Source organism: Peromyscus leucopus, chromosome 14 (genome assembly GCF_004664715.2).
Source record: "Peromyscus leucopus breed LL Stock chromosome 14, UCI_PerLeu_2.1, whole genome shotgun sequence".
Taxonomy (NCBI): Eukaryota; Metazoa; Chordata; class Mammalia; order Rodentia; family Cricetidae; genus Peromyscus; species Peromyscus leucopus.
Genome location: NC_051075.1, coordinates 62,996,755 through 63,012,170, shown reverse-complemented (window position 1 = coordinate 63,012,170; position 15,416 = coordinate 62,996,755). Strand labels below are relative to the sequence as shown.

At 36.0% G+C, this 15,416-nt stretch overlaps 1 long non-coding RNA gene across 1 annotated transcript in view; it reads right to left on the bottom strand.

The window, feature by feature from the left end:
• Window positions 1–14,265: 14,265 nt before the first annotated feature.
• The window catches only part of LOC114697591, a 58,490-nt gene continuing 57,339 nt past the window's right edge, over window positions 14,266–15,416 (bottom strand). The window contains exon 5 of the long non-coding RNA XR_005092778.1: window positions 14,266–14,524. This is a non-coding gene — a long non-coding RNA (uncharacterized LOC114697591). The remainder of the gene's footprint in view (window positions 14,525–15,416) is intronic.

The following is a 15,416-nucleotide window of genomic DNA, read 5'->3' as shown; positions in this document are numbered from 1 at the left end:
TGTCACTAGGCAACCTGACTGTAAGATGTTCTAGTTCCCTGTCTTATTGGGGGGGTCTGTATTTTTTCATTAACTAGAGATTCTGTCCTTGTCCCTGACAGTGGGGGTGGGAGGAGGGATGAGAAGGAGATCTGTGGTTGCTATGTAAAATGAACAAATAAATTTAAAAAAAGAAAAAGTAGCTTGTAAAAACTATAAGAATTATTCCACACTGGGCAGTGGTGGTGCATGCCCTTAATCCCAGCACTTGGGAGGCAAGGGCAGGTGGCTCTCAATGACTTCGAGGCCAGCCTGGTCTGCAAAGCAAGTTCCATAGGAGGACTTATACAGAGAAACCCTATCTCGAAAAACAAACAAACAACAACAACAGCAAAATTCAAAGCCTTCCTTTCCCACAAATCTTTACCTGGAACTTACTCAGAAATTGAGCCCTTTCACAGAAAAAACAAAAACAAACAAGCAAGCAAACAAACAAAAACTACTCCTGATTTATATTTTATCTTACAAATTACCAAAGTAAGTTCCTATAAGGTATGTGAAAATAATTTATTAAGTCTTAAGCTTTTGTCATACATCATATTGCTAGATTATGCAGATATTTTTCTCCTAAAAGTAAGTTTGACACCCTTGCTAGCTATGATCATATATCATGTAAATCTGTAAACCTTGGGAAGTGAAGAAAGTAAGTAAAAATTCACAAGTATATTTCCTTTTTGCAATAACATGGTCATTATATTAACACATTAGCAAAACTATTATTTTAAGACTATTTACCCAAACTTCTTGCCTTTTTCCCCTATAACAGTGAGAGAGGAAAATTTTATTATATTTTTATGTATAAGAGTATTAATGCCTCCTTGAGAACCCCAGGAAGCCCAGTTTTATCATGCTATTTTTAATGGTATAAAATGGATTAGTTCATCACCAATAGAATTATAAAAACAACTATCAGAGGATAATTATACATAGAAATTGAAATATTACTAAAAGTAATGCTAAAATATTTTGAGATCTTCAGATGATCTCCTACCACCCATGATTATTACTGCCATAAACAAAGTTTTAATGCAACCAAGAAACTGTATCTTGAGTACTATGTGTTTTATATTAGCTTAATTATACTTATGGCATAATGTAAATCTTTGTTAAATAATTCAAAAGGAAATATCTCTTCCTTTAGAGAACTTTAAAAGTATAATGACTTTGCAGTTCTTTTTAAAAACTATTTTTTAACAAAATAAAGCAGTTGGCTCATTTACCTTGATGTGAGAAAGCCTACACACAGGTGGGAAAACCTTGTATAATTTATAAATTTGGAAGATTTGTAGCATCCTGTCAAAGATCAGCAGAAAGAGGATTACATGATTCAAATCAGAAACCAAGTAGCAATGACTGAATGCATGGCCCTTAAAGGATATATTTTTATTTATGTATTTACTTATTTATTTATGTATTTATATATGTATTTACTTACTTATATGTATATTACTACTACTATGTATATATGTATTTACTTACTTTATGTTTGTGAGCATGGACAAACATGCCATAATGTATAATGCATATGTTGAAGTAGAGGATAGCCTGTTATGCCCAGATTGTGACCCCAAAGAGACCACCAAAGACCTTGGATGTCCAGAATGCAACAGCAAGGTTTATTCTGTAGATACAAGTCTAGACAGGGAACTCATTCCTACACCCAATACAGTGAGGCAGAGAGGAGTTGCTCTTTCTTTGTGTGGCTAGCTTTTTAAAGGCAAAAACCACAAGCCTCATGATTGCACAGTGCAACTTATGTTTATTTTTTCTCTGTTCTCTTTTAACTGGGTGAGGGTATGTAACCTTTGAGTTTACTGGTTGGTGGTTACAATTATCACTTTGGGGGCAGTCCAGCACAAGTCCCAGGCTTTGTCCTTGATCCGCCATGGGGACTGGCTGGCCAAGCATGTACTGACTGTGGGGGCTGGCTCAGTGGTCTAGGCTCTGTCCTTGACTCATGCACATAACTCTAAATTGGTGAGGGGTCCCAGACAGTATAAACATCTGGCTGAACTTTGAGCCGTCAGAGTACATGCAGAAAGGGAGCAACTGCAAGAACTATGTCTTTTGTTCACAGCCCTCCCAGAGACTGCTTGCTCAGTCTCAGGAAACTGAAATTAAGGCCTGATCTCTGAGAGAAGACTGAGCAGCCTATTATGGCATCTGCTTGGTCCTTTCAAGCCTAGTGTATTTTTAGTGCTTATTTTCTACCTTGCTTGAGACAGTGTCTCTTTTTTGTTTAGTGCTGCAGAGAGTAGGCTAGCTGGTCCATGTGCCCTTGGGGATTCTTTATCTGTCTTCCTTTTCACTAAAATAGTGTTGTGATTACATATGTGCACTAGCATGCCTGGTTTACAGGGTATTGATATTCTGGTCATACTTGAATGGCAAGTGATTTACCAACAGAAAGACCTCCTTCCACTTCAGGACATATTTTCTACCTGTAAAGCTCACTTGGCCCATGAACAGATAGTAAGTATGAAAATTCTTCTGTGGGAAACTCAACATTCTGTTTAATTAGGATTCCTACTGTTGTGAGTGTTTGTCTTTTCTTGAAGAATATACAATTATGTCTCCATTAATTTTTGAAACTGTTGTTAAGTGCAAAAGTACATCTTAATAAATAATAGGAAAATGGAAAAATTACACATCAGACTTAATTGCAAACTGGGAAATATGTAATCAAATAGACAATTTTTGTGCCTTTGTAACAACTCAAAAGCAGACAATTTTTGTGCCTTTGTAACAACTCAAAAGCAATAAATATGCACTGACACTATCCTCAGACAGAAACCACAGAGTGAAACTCCTTGGGTGGCTGATATCTAGTAGAAATGGACATTTCCTTTATGATAGCCTTTAAGTTCACTTTAATTCTGTTTTCTCTTGGAACTTTTGAAACCATTGCTCTTAACATTTACCTGTCCCTATACCTTATTATTTATACTTCCCTGAGAAGTACTCATGAGAATTTAATTTTTCATAAATAAGTTTATAATATTTTCTCTCAACAGCTTTTGAAATAGGCCTTCAAGTTTGCCATCAATTCCTAACCTCAATCAAAGCAAATGGGTGAAAAGTGTTCCTTCCTAAGCCAGAGCAAATTTAACACTTAATTCTAATAAAGTATATAAAAGAGATCTTAAAATTACAAAGATATAAGAACCAAGTTGTTAAGTTATTAAGTCTCAATGTTATATCTTTAAATTGTTATATTTATACTGAGATAATAAAGTGATAATTTATATAAAATACCTACCTCAGGAGGAGCAGGCATCAAAAAGCTTATCAGGGCTGGGGATACAAACTTAGTACACAATGTACCTGCAGATACAGTATGATGACCTGAATTTGATCTCTAAAACCTATGTAAAAAAAGATTGTTTATAAACTGGCATGGACTTCTAATCTCAGTGCTGGAGGCAGGAGGATCTCTGAGGTTTACTGTCTATAAAAGTAAGTAAGCTATGGTTTCAATGGAAACAAATTGTCTAAAAAAATAAGGAAGTGATTGAGGAAGACACGTGGCCTCCACCTGTGGACTACACACACACACACACACACACACACAAAGAGAGAGAGAGAGAGAGAGAGAGAGAGAGAGAGAGAGAGAGGTTCCAAATTACTTTATTTGTAGTTTAGAAGGATTATATAATTACTTATTTCATTAAAATATGAGAACTAAATCAGTTAACTAATAAATTATTTACAATGAGCTGTATTGCATATTGGAGCTATTCTTACATTAACAAGTTGAATTAACTATTTCTTCAATTATAGTTAATGTAGTACACTATTATAGTATTAATACAGAACAATCATTTAATAATCTGGTCAGTACACTGACAAATTTCTTCACAAATCAATCTAACTATTTGAAGTTATACATAAATGAAATTTTCAACCAATAATCCCCATTTTAAAGACTTACTTATTCAGAAAGAAAGTATTGGCTTAATATGCCATCATATTTTCTGTAGTATGTTCTCCTGAGAAAAAGAATAATATACATATACAAAGATATAAGAAACTATTTCACATGATTAACAGACTACCTCAAGTTCTGCGGTTTGATTTGGCAAGCTGCAATCTCCATTCTAGGACTATTAGTTGGATGGCCCAAGACCAAGGAAGGTCCATGACATAACAATTCTTGCATGGAGAGTGGCCAGTTTGTTCCCCAGAAATAACTAATGCTTGCTGAGTCAAAAGGGAGGAAAGGAGCTAAGGCCTCAGTTTTCAGAAAGTAAAACACAAGATTTTTCCATAATTACTGAAGAGCCAGCCTTTTGTTCTATTTAGGCCTTTGATTTCACCATGCTGCCCTGTAACACAGAGTTCAACCAGTCTCGTGCAATCTAACATTTTTAATTCTAATCTCATCTAAAAATAACCATATGGACACAGTCAAAATGCTTATAAGTAAATATATGGACTTCATGCCATATCCCCATTCAGTTAACACACTGAATGAGTCACCATGCCATTGAAGATTCAATCTTATGAGAGAAACAAGGAACATATCTTCCAAGGTTTATCTGACTCCATAACATTAACTCATCCAAGTGTTAGAGATAACTTTGTTCAAGAATTTCCTGAATTTTCATCATATTTCAGACTCTGCACATGGAAGTAGTCTGCAGAGCCAGATATGAACCAGGTTTGACACTTACCTCACATTTCATCATAGGGAATGTGGACTCCATCTTATAAAATTCTTGGAATTACAGTTTTTAAAAAGATATGTTGATTAAAATGTCCCCTTAAAAAGTAAAATTTAGAGTAAACAGTGATTTTTCTTTTATCTGCCATTCTTTATCATCAAACTTTTAAATATGGAATGACTGCAGAGACTAGTACTCACAATTCATGGGATCTCTATTCTCATTCCTAAAGTGATAGAATCAAATATTTGGGTCTATATACAACCATGAGACATACAGAAAAATTAACTATTAGCATGGCAGAGGGAGTGAGCAGCTAGAACAATAGTATGTAACTGTAAGTAAGGGGATTCCAGAAACTCATTTCCTGTGCTCTCAATATCAGACCATTAAAACTATGATCAAAGGGATACTGAACAAACAAATAAACAAGAAAAGGAAGAAGTTCTACAACTACAACTGTTGGGGAAACATTTATGTGAACATTTTAATAGACAAACTAGGACGTACAATAAGAAACTTAGTCTTAGATCCAACTCACTCAAATTGCAGAAAAAAAAAAGACAAAGTAGAATCTTGAAAGACCTTGTTGTCTACAGGGGTGAATGTTAATATGAAGTTACTGAATTACCTTCAGAAATAAGGGGAGCTAGATTACAATACAGTAATAGTACTGAATTGTACTATTGAAACAAAAATTGAAGCTTTGAACCCTGCATTATATATATACAAATTATTCACTATGACATTAGGGCAAAATAATGGTCTTTTACAGAAAGTAGGTATGATTTACATACAGAAGATAAAGAACACTCAAAAAAAAAAAAACAAAATTAAAATAAGTAAGATTGGAGGATTTAGTGTGCAAAGAGGTATAAATGCATGTCATGTATACATACAGTTTTTTCTATGAATCCTTCTACTTCATTTTAAACCATTAAAGTATGATTTTAACGGAAACTTCATAACCAATATATACGTATAAGTATATATGCGTTTTTTTTTCTCTTAAGCAATTTAAAAAATATAAGACATACAAACACAGGAAATGCTGTAGTCTGAGGGTATGAATAGAAGGGACTAGTAGACAGGAATAAGGAAAAGGTGAGGGTAAGGATGAGAAATTGGTAAATACATGACATATTTCTAGGGAAATGTCTATAAATTTTATCACTTTGTATAATACTCAACAAGTGAAAAATCAAAAGCATATATATGCATATATATATTATTTTAAATAAAAATTATAATCCCTAAATTGCCTGGTATATGTGTTATATATAACATTATATATATAATATTATATATTACAATGTTAGATGGTGGATATATTAGTAGATAGACAAACAGATGATACAATATATATCTAAGATACAAATAGAACTAAGGAAGGTACCAGGGACTAAACTGAAATTAATTGCCTTGAAGCTACTGGGGTTTAACTGGAGCTGTGCATGAGATCCTCTGTACATCATGTGCAAGGCATTGTAACAATAAGAGCAAAATAGAGAGCACGGATATATGAGACACCTGCTCATAGTGTGTGTTTGCCTTTGAGATATCTCTTGCTTGATCATTTATATTATCATTTTAATCTCTCACTCTCTTCCCCTCCAGGTTTGGTTGCTGGTAAAACAAAGGGGAGACTAGTAAACATCATTTATATTCTGGAAATTCCCTGGCAAGGCCCACTGCAATTCATATATTTCTTTTGAAAGGGACAACAAATATTGGCTGTAGCATGTCTGTTCTTAAAACCTCTACCCATCTGTAATGATGAGTGTTTTTATTTGCTCACATCAAATCCCTCTGTCATAAACACTATCTTCATCATGGCTTCTACTCAATTAAAAGACACAGTGACAAGGAGTTGTAATAATGACTATGTAATTCACAGCAATTTTCGTATATTCCAAACCTAGTTTAGAGGTAGAAACCCTGAAAATTATATAATATGTGTGTGTGTGTCATGGCGATTATGTGCATGTGTGAGAAGATGCCTGTGGAAGCCAACAGATAGATTTAGATATGCTGGAGTTGATAGCTATGTACCTTTTGATGTGGTTGTTGAAATTCCAACTCTGGTCCACTGTAAGAGCAGGACATGCTCTTAACAGCTGAGCCATCTCTTCTGCCCCACTTAGCACTGCTAAGAAATATTTGTTTTCTTCTTCTATACCATTCACCACAAAGAAAATAATCCGTTTGTGTTGCTTTTGCCATATTACATATTGTTAAGGTAGGAGTGATAAAAATCCATGAAGGATGAATCTACTTGCAATACCATCCTTCAGATTCTGTGCCCTTTGTTGAGTCAAGCTGGCTCTCTCATCTCCACTGGTCGCTCATCACACAGTATTCATATTAAGTTGTAAGTATGTTGGGGGTACTCATACTTGTTAGGAGAGAAGGTATCACCTTGTCACTAAGCGACACTTTAAAATATGTCACCTTTTACCATTGGACAATCACTCCTACTTCAATTTCATATTTCCCTGACTGAGGTTACATTTTAAACTATTTTCTGTCACCTTTTCTTTTTATAAGTAGGAAATTCAGTATCATTCTCAATAGAGATTTTGATTGAGAAACAGCATGAGACAAATGGATGCTTAAGGGTAGGGAGCAGCAGCAGAACACAGCAGACATCGGAAAGAGCTTTGAAATAATCCAACTCTACATTTTACCAACAGTAGACTCTGCTGGGATGTGCATATCACATAAGGCTGTCATCTGTTACATAAGTGAGTCATTTATAAAATTTCTCTAACCATCAATATCTATATTTTTGCATTTCCTTTCCAGTCTAAGGCAAAGTATAGACAAAAAAAATGTTCTCATGAAACTTAGTACAAAGTCATTGATATAGTTGCTACATACCAGACATTAAATGTAAAACAAGAGCTATAAACTATGGAATATATATATGCATAATGTGTATAATATGTGATTGCCTGCATATATTATGTATAATGATCTGTGACATGGATTTATAGCTTTCTCTGCTCTTCTGCTCTCTCCCACACATTGCTAATTATTAAAATTATGCTTCTGGGGTAAAAAGTGTAGATATGAATGTGATTTTTTTCTTGATAGCATGGGAGAAAGTCAATTATCATTTTGAATAATGTTATTTGATTACAGGGTGACTTCCTTGTGAGAATGATAGAACTCAATGACAGACAGCCTCCAAACAATGTATCATTTGCTAAACCAATGTCACAAGTCAAGAAAATGAAGTGTATTTCAAATTAAAAGGCAAAAAATTCTAAAGCAGATAAAGTAAACTGATTTGGTATTTAATAGTCTCCTAATACTTTTCTCTTAAAACATTTTACAACACAATAATTTACATTTCCACAGTACTCTTTTTGTGGAATTTTTTCAAAACCTATTGCATCAATATGAATTCAGCTATGATACATTCCCTCCAAAAGGGATTTATTCTTCATATCCCTGCTTGACAGGCAAGCACATTAAGTGTCTCATTGAAGGGCACGCAGCAACCCATAAGTCAGTTAGGAAATTGATCCTAGAAATCCTCATTTCCGATCCCTTGTTCCGGTACCTTAGCAAAACTGTTTTCCAAATAGAGAAACATATTGCTCTGCAGCTAAACAGCAAATTAAAGGCATGCTGTCTCATGTAATCTTATAAATATGGTTTAAAAGCCACCAGTACCCCTGAGAGATTCACCGTCTGGTTCCCATGATACAAAAAGAAATGAGCCAAGTATGGAAGAGAAACTGACTTTTCTGCTACAGGTCTTCTTCTTCTGCACTGGTTAGGGTTCCTGAAATCAAATTTCTTGAATAAATTTGCAAAGATGAAGTTAATATCTTCTGAATCCCTTGTGAAGATGACCAGATTTAATAAAGAGAGAACAATGAAGTAATGTTCCTCAATAATCATGATAAACAAATCATGTTTTTATTAAATGTTAACTGTTGAGTTTACCTCCTATAGAAGCTGACCTACAGTATGTCCCCAGTACCCCTTGCTTCCATGGCCTTTTGATACTCTATCCTACGTTGAATCAAGACTGACTCATAAAAGACATCACAATTGTCACTTCAGTGTCCCTTGGGTCTCTTACACTGTGGAAAGCCGGCTGCCATGCTGTAAGAAATAGCAGGCAGCTAGGTGGAGTTGCACTATAAAGAAGTAAGAGTTCTTGTCAACTACCAACACTGACTTCATCTTGAACATACATATTGAAGTCTCAAGCATTCCTTGTGGAAACTGCAGTCCCATGTGGATCCTCAGAAAATAAATTCCCACTTAGTTACCTCCTCACCAGAAAGCCCACATCAGAACATTCAAGTATGGCTGCTTTTAAAAACCTAATACACAGAGACAATGCAGGATAATACAATTATTATCTACTTAATTATTAAGTATGGGATAATTATTATACAGCCATAGATGAATATATAATCAAATGACTGACCAATCTATAGAACATGAATATGCAGATTAGATGTTTCAAGTAAGACATAGTAGCACATATCTATAATTCAAGCACTTGGAGGATGAGGTAGGTGGATCTCAGGTTGGAGACTTTCATGGATTGCAAAGTGTTTGTGGGGTTGCAGGGATGGCTCAGTGGGTAAAAGTGCTAGCCATGTAAGCCTGATGACCTGAGTTTGTTTCCCAGAGTCCATGTAAGATCTAGATACAGGAGCACATGGGACTGGACTGCAATCTCATCATCTGCCTACAGGGAAAGGAAAAATCTTCAGAAGCTGGAAGCAGAGTAGCCTGGCTTACACAGCATCTGTGTGACCCTGCCTCAAACATGATGCAATGCACAAAGGTTGTCCGCTGACCTCCACCTGTGTGCTGCAAGCATGTTCACGTCTGCCCTCATACATACACACACATTCACATTTCACAGAGACATATACATACAAATAAAATAACAAAATATTTAAGGTAAATCTATAGGCATAGATATGAACCAGATGAGAAAGACTCATCTCCTTCTGGGACACTGGGATAGAATTTACCATTGTTAAGCAGTGTTAAATATTGCTAAGTATTGTTGTTAAACCTGTGTTGAGATTGCATTAAGCTGTTTTCTGTTAATAACCTTTTGTTGCTTTCTCTGAATGATTGAAATGTCACTGGTGTTAAAAGCAAACCCAGTGCTATGTCTAGCCCCTATCTCAGCTCCCAAGTACTGTGCTTTGCAGCTTTCCAGCATGCCAAGTTTTTCACGCCCTTAGCTCCAGAAGACACTTTCCTTCAGCCCCAACATCTCTGTCCCAAACATCAGCTTTCATCTTCTCCTTTCCATGATTGGCTTCCAATTTCAGCTTCAATACTTCTTCCTTTAAATATATGTACATTCTGGAAAAAGTCTTCTAAACTGTTGCACCTTTCAGGCATGAGCACCACTCATATACACATCTCTACATGATGAGCAACCTGCTCCTTTTATTTCCTTCTCTCAATCACTAATTCAATCCATAAGACTAGGTCAGCAGTCATTTTCACTGAGTTATGCCCTTTGTCCAGCACTGTGTCCTCATATATTAGCTCAGTGGTTCTCAATCTGTGGGTCAAAACTCCCTTGGAGGGGGTCAAACAATCCTTTCCTAAGGGTCACCAAAGACTATCAAAAAATACCGATATTTATATTATGAGTTATATCATTAGCAAAATTATGGTTGTGAAGCAGAAACAAAACAGTTTTATGTTTGGGGGTCGCCACAGCATGAGGAACTGTGTTAAAGTGTCATATCATCGGGAAGGTTGAGAACCACTGTATTAGATGTTCAATAGATAATTGCTGGATAAATAATTTGAAAATCAAAACTGAATAATCATCAGTCTTTGAAAATCTTGTAACACCATTTTATGTTATCTCCCTTGAAGCAGTGACATTTAAGTCACTGCTAGCTACTTTAAGAATCTAAAGTTGGGCTGGTGAAATATCTCCATAACTAAACCTGACAACTTGAGTTGAAGAGAAGAATTGACTTCCTCAAGTTGATCTCTAACCTCTGCATGTGTTTCATGGCATGTACATGGGGACACACACACACACACACACACACACACACACACACACACACACTTAAAAAGATATGAATCTGAAATCTAATAATCTAATATTGGTACATATTATTTCAAGAGTCTCACTATACAAGTTAGTTGGGAGGGAGAAATAACACTGTTCTCTCAGATATCCATCGTTAGTTTTTGAAGCCAAGCCACCATCCTCCTCAGGGGAAATCACTAGAAAGTAAGTTAGTACTGGTGGTACAGCTTGTCTTTTAAAGTACCATTATAGCTAAAAAGCAGAATAGAAATTGATTAAAGAATGAAATTAATGAATGATGCTCCACCCATACTGAGTAGCATCTGGAGGAAACATGGGGAAAGTTTGACATCATGTACAGTACTTTGTTCCCACTCTCCTTGCTGTGTTTGGGCCTTACCTGATGCCTTCCCAATATTTTGAGCATTGATGAATAGATGACATTACTGAGTACTACTGAGGACCTATTGAACAGCCTTCTCTAAGCAGAGCACATAAGAATGGGACTTGAATATCAAGTAGTAACCAAATAAAGAAGTATGCATTATAACTCATTGAACTCTAAGACGCCTTAGGGAGACCTGGAATCACGGCAGCTTTTTATTTAAGTTAAGGTGGCTTGTGTGAATGCACTGCCTGAGAGGCATGTGTTAGAGGCTTCCAGGCCTGCTACTGGGAGGTGGTGGAACCATTAGTAGATGATACTAAATGGAGTGAAGTTAGGAGAATGGGAGCATGCTGTATTAGGATCTCAGACCATTCTTCCTTTTCTTTTTATTCCCAGGTTGCCAACAAATGCTCCCTGCTATCATGTCTACATTTCCACAGGCCCAAAATAGCTGTGAGATTAAAAGTACGCAACCATGAGCAAAATCATCGTTCTTCCATATAAGTGGATTTTTCTATTATTTTCTCCTTGTGATGGAATGTTAACTAACATAACACAATTGTTTGTATTTTTTTCACATTTCTTTTGATATAAAAGTGGTTTTGGTGCTGGGTGGTGGTGGTGCATGCCTTTAATCCCAGAACTCAGGAGGCAGAGGCAGGTGGATCTCTGTGAGTTTGAGTCCAGCCTGGGATACAGAGTGAGGTCCAGGAAAGGTGCAAAGCCACACAGAGAAACCCTGTCTCAAAACAAACAAACAAACAAAAAAAGTGGTTTGGGCCAGGCAGTGGTGGCACACGCCTTTAATCTCAGCACTCCAGAGGCAGAGCCAGCTGGATCTCTTCGAGCTTGAGGCCAGGGTGGTCTGCAGAGTGAGTTCCAGAACAGGCACCAAAACTACACAGAGAAACCCTGTCTCAAAAAAACAAAAACAAAAACAAACAAAAAAAAGTGGTTTTGGCCTAATATCAGAAAAATTAGTTCTTATCCACACACTCAAAATGGCAAGCTCATACAAAACAAACAGATCAACTGACCAAGAGGTACTAAATGTAATAGTGATAACTGGCCCTGTAGGCTCATAAATTTTAATACATAGTCAGCAGTTGTTAGAACGGTTTGGGAAGGACCAGAAATAGGATTGGCAAGGATTGCCTTGATGGAGGTGTACCACTAGAGATGGGTTTTGAAGTTTCAAAGAACACACATCATTCTCATTTAGCCCTCTCTGCCTATTACTTGTGGATCAGATGTAAGCTCTCAGCTACTGCTCCAGTGCCATCCCTGCCTGACTGCTTCCATACATTTGCTACAATGGTCATAGAAGCACTCTCCAGCAGTTGAAATGAGTGCACAGTGTTGGGTGACAATTGAAAACATATTCATCATCACTATCCCACAGAATTAGTGAGACTTCCACAAGAAAGTCTAAAACAACTACTGTATAACTTGATGGACCATTTTCTTACACAGGTGATCATACTGCGTTTATAAGGAATCTTATTTTCAAGATATTTCCAGGGTAAACTGATAAGACCATTGAAAGTACAAATGACTCTGGATTTTTCCCTGCAGTAATATGTGAAATTTTCTGTGTCATTCTGGGAAGAGATTGCTGTCTCATTGCCTCATCTCCTGAAACCTAGCCAGATCATTTAAATGACTTAGACCAGTGTTTCTCAACCTTCCTAATGCTATGGCTTCCAACCATGAAATAACACCATTGTTACTTCATAACTGAAATTGTTTGCTACTATTATGAAACACAATGTAAATAATTGTGTTTTCCAATGGTCTTAAGTCACCCTTAGGTTCATTTCCCTTCCAAAGTAGGTGTGACAGACAGGTTGAGAACCACTGTCTTAGACAAAATGATGTACAGAATTTTCCATTAAGTAACACCTGAGATAAGGTCACAAAAGACAACAGAGCAACACCTGGTTCCTGATGGCTCCTGAAGACACCCTATGCTTGCCATTTCATTTTTCTATTCTTTTAGCAAACTTCAATAAATTAATATCAAATAATGACATTTTGCTTTTACTTTGTTATAAACTTAGAATTTTCTAATTGTGTTTGGTGTGAGGTGTAGTAGTTTGCACAAGTATGTATGCATATGTACATGGAGGCCCCAGGAGAGACTAGGGTATCATTATAGAGCAGCTTTCCATATTGCACTCATTTTGTTGTTGATGCTTATTCATTTGTTCTTGTGTTTTATTTTATTGTGATAAAGTCTATAATTGGTCTGAAGCTTGCCAGGTAGACAATGCTGGTTGCTCAGTAGGCCCACAGATCATCCTTCCCCCATATGCCATGTCCTGAATTTTAATTTTAAGTGTGTGTCATCATGCCTGAAATCTTTCTAGACAAGTCCCGAGGAATAAGACACAGGTTCTCATACTTGCCAAGGAAGCACTTTACTGACAAAGTCATCTCCCCAGCCCCCTAACTAGATTTGTGATCATTCTACTAGCTCATTGCTATCGCATTTTTATAAAAAAAATAAATGTTAGTTAGCTCAAAGAGTTAGCAACTTCACTGTCCATATTTTCATCCCTAGATTTTTCTAGTGAAATAAACGTGGTGCTGCCCATGCCTGTAATATTACCAGTTCCCTTTGGATGTCATTGTCATCATTCTAAGTATACTCTTGAGAGAATTCTTCCTTTGGACTGTCCTCAGATAAGCCTTTTTAAGAATTCTCTGATCCCTTTGACTTTATTAATTCATTTTATAGCTTTATCCAGCACAGGGAGTGCTTTATCCAGTTCTCAGCCTACAACCCATATGAAGATATCAAAGTCCTTCTATAACGTATTTCTGAGAATATTCTACAGTGATCTCGATGCTCTAGGTTTGTAGAAAATGCTGTCTCTATGTGATTACATCATGCAAAACCAGACAATGGCTTTGGCCAACTTTGTTATAAACCTACATTATTATATAACATTTGTTAACTGACATTGTAATGACAGTATTTTACAATACCAAGTTATAATTTATTAAAAATTTACCCAGTGCAAAGTTCTTTACTGTCCTTTGAATTTAATAGAGCTCAAGTTTTATTGATACGGCAGATTATATTTTCTAAAGATGATAATTATAGAAAAGAGCACTTTCCAGATACACTTCTTAAAATCCAATGACAACATTATTTCCTATCAAACAGGCTATTTGATTCTCTCCTTTAAATTGTGTGGATCCTTACATGTTTTGAAACCAAATGATTCTCATAGAATTAGCAATGACTTGCCTTAAACTGGATCATAAAGATCAATGCATTCCTACCTGGTTCTCTTTCTTACACTCAGGTCATGCATTTTTGGAGTCCAGAGATTAAGCTGATGAAGACACAATGGTAAGACATTTCAAGAAGAGAAAACACTGAAAATGGAGAGGAAAATAAGAAAACTTTCAATACCCCAGCTCTTGAGCCTACCCAGGACACAAGCAGATAATCAAACCAGAAACACAGTTGTACCACTTCACAAGCCCCATGGTGAACTATTTAATTTTTATATTCATAAGGTAATTTAACATCACAGTTTCAACATTATAATAGTATAATATTTTTAATTTATTTTGAAATTAATTTATTCTTGTTTGCAATGTTTCTCAGTTTCCCCAATATTTCCTTCCTACCTGTCTTCCTTCCTTCTTTCTTCCCTTCTTTCTTCTTCCTCTTTCTTATTTCTTTCCTTTGATTACTGTGATTGAATTCATGGCCTCACTAACAGAAGTTAATTACTATACTAAATCCACAGCCTTTTCCCCACCTCTTGACTTTTAGTTGTTTTTGCATTGTTGTTGAAACAACAGTAGTTCTTCCCAATGTATTTAATGTCTTCCTGAACTGGACTGTCAGCTCAGTGAGTGAAGGATTTTGATGTTTCGTTCACCTCAGCATTTCCAGCAGATATTAACAGCTATTTTGCCCTTGGCTTATAGGTCATTAGAGAATTAGGTATGTATTTAGATGCTATTGGAAATATCAAGAAATGAAAACATACATATCATGGATGATACGCACAAAAAAATCCTGAAGCTTGTATTTGTGCTTATTGAACAGTGGATTATTGTGGGTGATGTCTTCATGTTACATAAGTGCCCACATTTTTAAATCCATGTATTAGATACAGGACATTCATTTATCTTTATATTTTCACCCTTGGGTCATCTTTAAGTTCCATTAATTTTTCTTCCCATTATAAGTCTGAAATATTATTCAATAGTTTTAATGAACATTATACTCTTTTCATTAAACAGGGGTTCTCAA